Consider the following 12,025-nt stretch of genomic DNA (forward strand, 5'->3'; position numbering starts at 1 on the left):
GTGAGGACCCATGAAAGGGTACTTTTTGGTACTTTTTCATTCTTCAAAAGGTACTTTTTGAAATTTCTATAATATTGAACCTAGAAACATGTTATTAAGTTCGTATATTCCGGATTAAGTGAGAACCAGTAAAAGGGGACTTTTTGGTACTTTTTCGTTCTTCAAAAGGTACAAAAGGCTTTAAACACATCATGGTAAAGGGTATATAAGATTCGGCACAGCCGAATATAGAACTCTTACTTGTTTTTTTTTTATAATTTAGTTCTTAATTGATAGGGCCATTTTAACTATAACCTTTAAACCATTTAAAGTTTAATTTAATCCTATTGATATAAATTTATCTCAAAATGTTTAAAAAATTTAACTTTTAATCGTTTAACTTACATTAAGTAAATGACAGTATAAATATCAATAATGATTTTCTTACCTTTTTTGACTATATACGCATCCTTGCAATCAACTTGTTAAATGTTTCAATTAAGCTTGAAAGGAAGAAATAAAAATATTTACTGAAACGGGAGAGAAAAACAGGAAAAGATAATGATTATTTAAGGCTTTTAAAAAATAAGAAGAAGGAGAGAATATAAGGAAATATTTAAACAAGAAGCAAATTATTTTGTAACATTATGTAGCAGAGCACAAATTAAAGGAAATTTTATTAAATCGATTACTAAGTTAAAGTAAGGATATTTAAAGTTTCTTATAAAATATCTTAAGTAAACCAATTATTTTAATAATTAAATAAATAACAAAAAAATATTATTTTTAGATTTAAGATTGTTAATTTCTGCTTTCAATTTCTAAGCATTGAAAAAAAAAACAAATGTAACAAATATGATAAATTTGCCAATTTAAACAAATTATTGTTTGTTTTTTTTTTTAGAAATTTTCTTAAGCTAATATAACAAATTTAAACATTAAATAAAGATAATTTATTTTCTTTTTGTTTATTTTACTTCTATTTTGTTTGCTAAGTAAAAGATTTATTACATTTTCCCCAAAAATATACTTTTCTCTTATAGAAATAAAAGAAAAGAAGAATACTGCACTTAAACAATATTTCTAATCAGCTTAAGTACTTACTAGATGTTTTACACCTTAAGTAAATAATAATATAAAAATATTAAATAAACCACATACAAAAACACACACGTTATATGTTTAATAAATCCTAAAGAGCACAAAAGAAAAATAAAACTAAAAAAAAAAATTCCTTCTCTTCTTTATTTATTTTTTTGTTTTTGTTTCCTGCATTACTTTAAAAATATTTACTCTCGACTAAGAACAATTCTTCAAACGTTTACACAAAGTTATAATAATTTTCTTAGTTTATCTGCAAAAACGTAAAGTAAAAATTGTATATTTTTATTTTATTTTTCTTTATTAAAGCAAAAACAGATTTAATATTTTTTAAGTATTTGTACCTTTTTTTTCTTCTTGTTTATTTGTATTAGTATATGAGTGTTATGTCTTTGTTTATATTTGTATTTACACATACATACATATATTTATTTATATAATACAGAGAAGACATACTTTCATACATTTAAACAAAAACAAACAAATGTTGTTATTGGATTAAGAATTTTTCCTCTTTGCTGCTGTTGTTGTTGTTATATATTTTTTCCTCATTGCTAAGCTTTTCTTTACAGTTTACTTTATCCTGATGTTTGTATTTTCATTTCTATATATTTTTTTCCTTAAATAAATATTATGTACAAAAAGTAACTAAAACATCAAAAACAACAAGAAAAAAAGCAAAAAAAACACATAATGTGTTAACATAAATATTATGTATACAAACGTTTGTACTTATTTACTCATGTGAGTGTGTAAATGTTAAAGGAAAAAGCTCAACATACAAAAAAAAGAACTGAGACAGAGAAAAGAGATAAACTAAAGAAGTAAAAGCCTACTTTAAGGCTAAAGAAAAATATTTTTTAAATAAAATTAGAATTATTTAAATAAATAAAAAATGTATTGAAAATATGCTTTAAAAACCCTTTGGGACAAATAATTTTAAAAAGAAAATATTTAAAACTATAATGTTTTCAGAGAAATACATCTCGAATAGTTGTTGTTCGTAAAAATTGTCATTTGGAATAAATAAAAGAAAAAAAAAACATTCATTCCAATTTTTTACTAAACATTTGGTACAATTGATTTAAGACAAACGTGTGAAGCAATGTAATTTCTAATGCGAACAAACCGGACAATGAGTTTTCTAAAGAAAACAATTTAAAATAAAATTTTTCGATAGATAAACATTTAAGACAAACATTTTCTAGAAATTTTTCTAAAAATAAAACATTTTTCTAAAAAACCAAACAATTTTCTATAGAAACACCTTTTTAATAGAAAAATATTTACGACAAAACTTGTAAAAAAGAAAAACTATTAGTTCAAAGCATTTTTATAAAACAAAAAAAAACTTTCCAGTTTTAGAAGACAAATTTCTAAAACAATATTTTAGGACTGAGCAATGTTTTTTGCTATAGAACAAATTTGGAACAATGATTTTAATATAGAATTACTTCTAGAACAAAATTTTTGATATAGAAAACAATTTTGTGCAAAATTTTTCTATAAACAAACTTTTAGTACAAAGCTACTTCCTCTTTAAACAAGTAGTGAATCAAAAATTTCTCATATAAGTATGATATCACTTTTATTTCATTCTTATTTATGACAAATTCTAAACATTTATATTATCTTGTTAATACAAAAACAACAATTTCATTACTGTGCACTTTATACATGTAGCCATACAATGTATCGGAAATATTTTTCACCTGACACAATCAACGCAAAAGACTCATACTACTAGTAAATTGCCATAATATATCAATTTTATCTGATTGAACTTAAACCAAAAAAAAAACTACATAGCAAGGAAAACAACCAAAATACCCTCATATTTTTGTGTCGAGTTTCTTTATTATGGGTTCAAAAATAGTAAGGGAAAAAGGTCTTAAACCAAATATTTATTCATTCTTTGTTAAACAATTGTTACATGAATAAGAACACAAAAACCACATACGCACATTCTTTTCAAACACACACACAGACATACACCCTCATTCTCACCCATATGAACTGAGGAAATATATAGTAAATTATTTGTCTCGGCCTGTGAGAGATCAACAATGGCAACAAAACATTTCACACAGCAAACACCAGGACAAATGGCTGTGTGGATCTCGAGACAGACCAATAAGTATGTACTTATTGTAAATACTCAGACAAAGGCCAATTTGCTGTCATCATTATCAGTTTTTGAACAAAGACTAGAATAAATTTACCAACAAATAAACTAAAACTTATTTGTTAAGATTTAATAGTAGGATGCTGATGATAAGATAAATTATGTTAAAGACTAAAATTAAGTAAATTTGTTTGAAGGTAAAGTAATCGAAATATTTAAACAAAAGTTATAGTTTAAGAAAAAATTTAAAATAAAAATAAATTTCTTCGACTTTTTCTTATAATTTGAGAATCAACAGAAACATTTCCATAAAAGCAAACCAACACCCCTGTCGCTAACTTTATGTTGTCAATAAATTGTCAAGTAAAAGTATTCTTATGAGGTCATTATTTTCTTCATACTCGTCGTGGTCATAAAGTGACATTAAAATCTTTTCTTTTAATTCTTTACAACTGTGTTGTTATGCCCCCTCCCCTACAATCTTTCTATCCAAATTGCTAAATAAATAATTTTTTTTTTTTTTTGCAAATGTTTCCATATAAATTTCATTAATTAATTTCTACATGTTTCTATATAAACTATGGGGTTCATTAATGAGTTACATGTTGTGCAAGTCATGTATGTGGGCTTAATTGGCATAAAGTTTTATTCTAACATTTATTTTTTTGCTGATTTATTTTATTTTCATACATGTTGTTGTCCAACTAATGAATAAAGAATTGTTGTAACTAGTTTTTCCTAGAATTTTTTGGATTATATGAAAAAAAAAAAGAAAGCACGAGTTTTAACTAAATGATGATGGAAGGCTGGATTTGTGAGGAAAATTAAGAATGAAATTTGTTAGAATAAAATTTTTATGGAAAATCATTTTTCTTTATAAATCATAATTTCAAACAAAAAAAATTTTACTTTTCTCTAAAAATAGATTTTGACAAAAAAAGTCTATATAAAATCATTTGGGATAAAAACATGTCTGCAGTAAATCAGTTGAGACAAACGATTGTTTATAAAAAATCAGAAAAATACAGATAATTGTTTATAAAAAATCATTTGGGATAAAATCTGGAAAAACTCATTTAGGACCAAAAAAATTCTTTAAGAAATCATTTGAGACAAAAAACTTTCTATAGAAAAATATTTTGCATAAAACTATTTCTATAGCAAATGATTTGGGATATACAAAATTTAATATAAAATAATATGGGACCTAAAAAATTTATGAAAAATCATTTTAGATAATTTTCTGAAAAAAATCATTTGCTACAAAAAACTTTTTACAAAAATCATTTGAAACAAACAATTTTTTAATGGAAAATAAGTTAGGACAAACAATTTTCAATAGAAAATCAGTTGTGATAAACAATTTTCAATAACAAATCATTTGGGACAAGTAATTATATTTAGAAAATCATTTGAGACAAACAATTTTTAATATGAAATAATTTTAGTCAAACAATTTTCAATAGAAAATTATTTAGAAAAAAAAATTGTTAATAAAACTTAATTTAGTAGAAAAATACTCTGTAGAACCTGATTTCGGACCAAAATTTCTATAGAAAATAATTTGAAACAAAACATTTATAGAAAACCAATTGAGAAAAGAAAATTTATATAGGAAATCATTTGGGACAAATAATTTTTAATAGAATATCAAATAAGACAAGAAAATGATTTAAAACAATTTCTTTAGAACAGCATTAAGAATCATAATAAAACAATAATAATGTAGAATCAGTAGAAAAGTACGTTCTCAATTTTACATGCCTTGAATTTTCACAAAAAAGGAATTTAAAAATTATAAAAAAAAAATAAAAAAAATATTGAAAATTTTTTGGTAAAGAAAATAAAATTGAAAAATTTTAATAAAAAAATATTTCGAAAACAATAAAAAAACTCGCCGTTTGCGAGTGCGGTTCAAAAATCATTTCATGATATTTTTCGTGATTTTTAATTTCAAGATTTTAAATTGTTCTTTTTTAGTTCTTTTTTGTTTGACTTAACAAGGGCAGAAAACTGACAACTCTCCCTACTGATTCTACCTTAGAATAAAATTTCTAAAAAATAATTATCCATAGAAAATTTTTTTATACGAAAAACATTAAGACAAATATTTTTATATGAAAATTTCTTTTACAATGATATATTTCCAATTTCGAGGTTATGAAATTAAAACCTAATATTTAAACATATTTAAAGACAGAAATCAAAATTTAATTTAAGTATTTTCTTAAATAAAAGTCAACTGTTAATTCGTTTAAATAAGCAAATCCTAAGAGCATGTTTCCAAAATCGTCTGAATGTCATTTATTAAACTTTTTTTCTTCCTATTTTACGTCTGACATTTTTAAGTTCAATGCCAAGTTTTGCGTATACATTTCATTTGATTGCTACTAAATTCAACACTATGCTGTAGAGTTTAGCAACATAACAGTTGTGGAAATAAAAAGAGCCACAATATTGGAATTGAAATTTTCTTTAACACAATTATTTTAAACAATAGCCTTACTATAGCTTATGTGGAACCAATACCTAAGCAAATGATAAAATTCTCAAAATTTTTTAAATAACTATTTTTTTCTCAACTGTTAAAATTTTTTTCAAAAACATTTCAACACTTGTACTTAGTATTTACAATGAGCATTGTAAATTTTATAAAAAAAAAAACAAAATAAAAACATAAAACACTCACACTTTTCTCACTTTCTCTGTTTGGAAAAAGTTTTCGCACAAAACTCGTTGGTTGTAATGTGATGAAATAAAATTTATTTAATGCACTTTAAACCATAAATCAAATAGAACTTTTCGACATTTTCGTCACTTAGAGGCATAGAAAGACTATTGCTGTTGTTCGTGTTTTTTTATAAAAATTGTAAAGTTTTGGATTTTAGAAAAAAACATTTAAATTTTAACAAACTGTAAACTGTTAGATATAGGAAAAAAATATCATTTGTCATTTAAGGAAACGGGAAACGGATGCTGAGTATTGAAAACTAAAGACTATTGATTTTTTTCGGTGTGAAGAGAAGTAAATGAGAATTGTATTGTTGTTGTTGCTATTTTCTTAACTATTAGTATAGAAAGTATTGTGTTTGTTTCTTTGTTAAATAGTATTTTTTCTTTTTTTGGATCTTTTTAAAGGAAAATATTTTTCAACCATAGATTTTTAAAAGTCATTTGCTATGGAGCCATTGCCTGTTAAATGTCTCGACCACAATGTCAAACGTATGTGATTTTATTTGAATTAGTACGTTTTGGAAAACATAAATTCTGCTTGTGTTTTTATGCATTTATGACCATTGTAATGGTTATCTATGAATAAATCAATTAAAATAACAATTTGTCTGGAAAAACATATTTATGACGTTAAGAGAGTAATTGAGGAAAACAAACGCAAATAAAAATTGAAAACTTTGGAAAATGACTAGCAATTGTCTAGAAGTAGTTAATAGTTTAATAAAAATTTATAGAAAATTTTGTTTTTTTAATTAAATCCAAAGAAGTCCAAAACCTAGGTCACCATTGGGTCTAATGTATGCTCTTTTACATTTTAAAAGTTTGTGGGGAATATCTCGCTTTACGTTGGCGTTCAGACCCAATGTTTAACAGATCATTTTCCTGATCGTAAGTAGTTTCTTAAATTTTCCAATAAATATTTGAAAGGATCTTATAGCAAGAATAATCTCGTTGCTTAGCCACTGACCACTCAATCAGTCTATCATAAAATTATCATAAAATTATCTTTAGTGACTCTCCTTTAGAAATAGTTTAAATAAATTTTAAATTTTAAAAAACTAAATTCAAATTAATACAAATATAAATCGTCCTTCTTTAACTAATACAAAGTATCATCTAAAGCTTCTATTTTATGTTGCCTTTCTAAATTATTGTCCATTATAAATTTGCTTCATTTTTATTACGCCAAATTCTAATAAACATGTCAATGTTTTGCATGTTTCCTTTCTAATGCCAGCGCGATTTTTTCTGCCTATTTCAACAACTCAATAATTTTGGAGCCTGCATACTAATTACAAACGTTTATCACACAATTTTTTTTGTTTGTTGCTCAGTTTCATGTTATATTTCTTGTACAACACACAATAATTTAGTATGCAAAAAAAAAAAAAAAGAGCAAAAATATAAAACACGAAATTTTTTCCCTACAACACCACAACCCAACCCCAATGCAAACTAACTGACAAAATAAAAGATGTTACCCCAGGGCATCATAAATACAATGGACAATGCGTAATTTGTTCTGTACCCATTTTTAACGTATTGAATTTATAATCATTGTCAGCATCATCAGCAAACATTATGAACATCATTATTAACTTTTATATGCTAAATGCCGGAAAAATACAGACAAACAAAAAAAAAAACAAATTCACACTAATTGTGGGGAAATGTTTAGAAAGAGGAGAAGGGTGGGAGAGAACAAACGTTGGCAAAACAACATAGCACTGGTCCTTAAATATGTTGTTTAATAATGTGGAGGTTAAGTATTTGTATTAATATAATGCGGCTGGCTACTGGTTGTTCGGTTATTTAGACCCTCTTGACCCTCATAATTTTTAACCAAACATATTTTGTTCAACATTAGTAAACAAAGCAACAGAAAAGGATTAAAATTTATTAAATATTAATGTGTTTGGCGAGAAGTGGTAATAAAAAAAACAACAATAAAACTGAAAATAATTATACAGCTATGATGTGAATATTAAACAAATGCCTTAAAAATAAATTAAAAATTTTCCAAATCTTTAATATAAATTTATTTAGGATTTTTGTAAAACCTTTTTTTATCATTTAAGTTTTTAACACTCTTTAAATATTTCCTTCCTTTAACATTATTTAAACGCATTTTTTTTCAAAATTTTCACGTTTATTTGTGCATTTTACATTGAGTATTCTTTTTTAATTCATTTGTTGCTGCTGCATTCATGCTTCAGCTCAGACTCTTGCTCCAGCAATATAATATTGTTACATTATTTCTATTCATTTTAATTAAAAGAGATTAAGTGTAGGAAAAACTACACGCATATATATAACAAAAGAGCCAAAGAAAAGAAAGCAAAAGCATATGGAATTAAATAAACTAAAGAAAGCAAAAAAAATAATAATAATAAAAGAAAAACAAAGCTTAAAAAGCAAACAAAAATATACTTAGTAGCAGGATAAAGAGCAGTGCAACAATTCAGTTACGAGCAAAAAAATGTAAACTACATCAACAGCATTATCACCACTACCACCCATTTACCACTAGGCAACGTTATAACGAGGCAAATCATAAAGATAATGTTGTTCACAATGATCATCATCATACCACAGAATTTACACGTTAAACAAACAAAATGTATAAATGGGAAACGGAAAATAACAGACTTACTTACACACACATGTATGAATGTTTGTTTGTTCTCAAGGATATGGGAGTAAAATGAAAACTTGAACACACACACACTCATGTATTCATGTTAGTGTAAGAAAAAATAAATATAAACAAAGTCATACATTTAAATGCATATAACAACAGTGAAAAGCAAAATTATGATTAACTCTTTACAAAAAAAAAATATTTTTTTACAGTACGATATCAGTAACCGATATGATTAGTCCAGTATATAGTCTAGTTAATAGTTAAGTCTAGTCTATAGTCTAGTCTATAGTCTAGTATATAGTCTAGTCTATAGTCTAGTCTATAGTCTAGTCTATAGTCTAGTCTATAGTCTAGTCTATAGTCTAGTCTATAGTCTAGTCTATAGTCTAGTCTATAGTCTAGTCTATAGTCTAGTCTATAGTCTAGTCTATAGTCTAGTCTATAGTCTAGTCTATAGTCTAGTCTATAGTCTAGTCTATAGTCTAGTCTATAGTCTAGTCTACAGTCTATACAAATTGTATTATACTTTTCCTTCCACTGTTACTTACACTAAAGCTAAACAAAAAGCTTTTAAGCGTTGGAGTACAAAGTACATATAAAAGAAACAAACAAAAACAAAAACAATTACAAACAACACAGGAGCTGGAAAAAACAAACTAACAAGAGTGGCACAAACAAAAATAACATTGTACTTAGTATTAGCAAAGGTAGAGGCAGTAGCAACAACTGTAAAAATCTCCTTTTACTGTAGTTTGATGCTGTAAAGGTAAGTGTATTGTAGAAGCACATGGAGAGAGCGAGAGTTTTTTTGGCAATATTTAAAAACACACGTAACATATTTAATCCTTGTTAATAATTAGCTGCTGGAATCCTTTGCAACGTGTTTGGCAAAGGATTTCTAGTATAAGGTATAACATAGAAACACATACATATATGGATAAAACCCTGCAGTTTCGAAGGAAAAGAATTTTGCTTTAAATTATTAATAGTGGTAGTTTTCTACGCGTGAACAATCGAGTAGAGGCGAAACCACTCGGTTTTAACATTAGATTTAGGCCACTAATTGACATCTTTCTTGTATTACTTGGGCACATTTCATATAAAATTGATACCTTAACTCTTGGGAAAAAGACTGGGATATGTTTGTTTAAATATGTATATGAAATTCGATGATACATTTTAATACGAAGCTTTTTCTTTAGCTAAGTTATTTAATTATTAAGATACTCATGGTCTTATGAAATGAAAAAATATATATTTGGAATCAACTTAAAATATTTAACAACTAGATTAAAATACGAGGGTCATCCTAGACATAGTGAAACTAAACCAATTTTGCGATATTCTATAATTATTTGTTCTATTAATATATCACTACTTGCCTGATATTAAACTAATTCTATCTAATTAATTTCAAGCTCATTAAATCATAGTATAGCTCCTAGTATTATAAAATACTCTCGTATAGTTTACAAGTTTTTTAAGTGAAATAATAAATAGCTAAAGCAACATCACAACATGATGATGTCAACTTTTATATGAAAATATGCTTGTAACTACGTGCGTATACTTCACATAAAACATATGAATTTTACAACATTCATACGCTCCATTGTACAAAAATAAGTTCATTCTTTCCTACTTTCAACAACAACTTTTTCACTCATTCACTCCGTCAACAGTCTTTTATTTTGCAATTAAAATGCAGTTGTAATTTTCAGTTTTTTTCTCAGCTTTCAGTTTGTTTCCCGGAAAATAATAAGACTACAACAGGAAGAATAACAGCAGATGAAAATGAAATAACAATATTTTTCTTGACAGGAAATTTTATAAATTTCCTGGAAATTTGGAATTAAAACCCACTTCTTCTTGAGTTGCTGTTTGTATTTGTAATTGTTGTTGTTTTTTGAGAGATTTACCTTTTTTCTTGAGTTTAAGAAATTTCTTATTTCTTGTTATTTTCTTGTTAATTTACAATTGAAGTAGTAGTAGTAATAATCAACTTCCATTTAAACCCTGTTTGTAATAAGAAGATCATAAATAACAAATAAGTAAGAAAAAAGAAATTTAACACAATTTTGTTGTTGTTAACGTAGCAAAACAGAAATTGCCACAAATTATTGTACAAATAAGAAATAACAAATACAAATGAGAAATGTAATGAATTTTTCCAAAGAACTCGAAAATAAATTGCAGATAGAAAGAAATATACAAGACATTTTAATTACTTAAAATAAAAAGATAGCAAACGAAAACTTGTTTTATTTATAATGTACAAAATCTGTTGTTTATGATCTATACTTTATAAGTTAACCTATTTTGAATATTTACTAATGAAAAACGAGTAAATAAAGTGCAATTAGTTAAAACAAGGAAGAGTTCTCGTAATCTGCTACCATTTGTACAAAGATTTAAAATTTAATTTTGCCTTCTAATTAATTTTCTTAAATAGTTCTTAAAGTGAGCAGAATCTTGCCTTTTATAAGTTAAATAATTTCTTTTAAATATTAATATATAAAATAATTTACCAACCATAAAGTCATTATCCTTTTAGTTTTGATTTAATAAAATACTATTTGCAGGACTTTAATAACAAAGTCACGTTTTCAATTTTTACCAGCAAAACTGTTTTTATATGAATAAAAATATATAAAAATATCCTTTAACCCGATTGAGAAAAAAAACTATAATTTAACCAGACACAGATGATTTTTTTTTTTTTTTTTTTTGTAAAGGATAAAAAAATTATTATATTACAAAAAATTCAACCAGCTGAAGTATATAATAAAAGCAAGATGAAGAAGTAGGAGATGAAATAAAAAAGAAACATTCACAAAAATGATTCAATGAATAAGACAACAAAGACTTAGACGGCCGTTTGCAATGCGTCTGACTTTTTCTTTTAACACGTTTTTACGCCATAATGATTTAGCAATCATCATCACAACAACCAAAATAACAACAACAATATAAAACAAAAAATTGCAAAAAAGACTAAAATCAGCAAGATGGTGTTTTCAATATCACATAATAAATGTAAGAATAGAAAAACAATTGTTGAAAAAACTCAAATTGAAAATTGTGGCAAAAAAGGATTCATGGTCACCAGTGTTTTTGTTATGTGCAGCAGATTATTAGAAAAAAGGAAAATCTTTAGCCAAAACAAAAAGCAATACAAGGAAATAGATTTCTCTAAATAAATATTATTTATTTACATCACCACACCATTTCCCAAGAGCTGCTTTAAAACAATTGTTGTAAAACAAGTTTATTTATATAAAAATTACCAATATGTTGATTTTATTCCAAACATCTTAGTGACATTTCATCACTTCTATAAGTTCTCCTTTGAGTTGAATGTTTATAATTAGGTGAAGGGAATGTTAATTATTAGGGGAAGGAAATAATTGTTTAAGCAAGTTATGTGTGTACTCTTTAGACAT

The 12,025-nt window shown here is 25.5% G+C and overlaps 1 long non-coding RNA gene across 1 annotated transcript in view; it reads right to left on the reverse strand.

Annotated features, from left to right (window-relative positions):
- Positions 1-491, reverse strand: part of LOC124418561 — a 23,903-nt gene extending 23,412 nt beyond the window's left edge. The window contains exon 1 of the long non-coding RNA XR_006940073.1: positions 428-491. This is a non-coding gene — a long non-coding RNA (uncharacterized LOC124418561). The remainder of the gene's footprint in view (positions 1-427) is intronic.
- Positions 492-12,025: the final 11,534 nt, after the last annotated feature.

The sequence above is a fragment of the Lucilia cuprina genome, chromosome 2 (assembly GCF_022045245.1).
Source record: "Lucilia cuprina isolate Lc7/37 chromosome 2, ASM2204524v1, whole genome shotgun sequence".
NCBI lineage: Eukaryota > Metazoa > Arthropoda > Insecta > Diptera > Calliphoridae > Lucilia > Lucilia cuprina.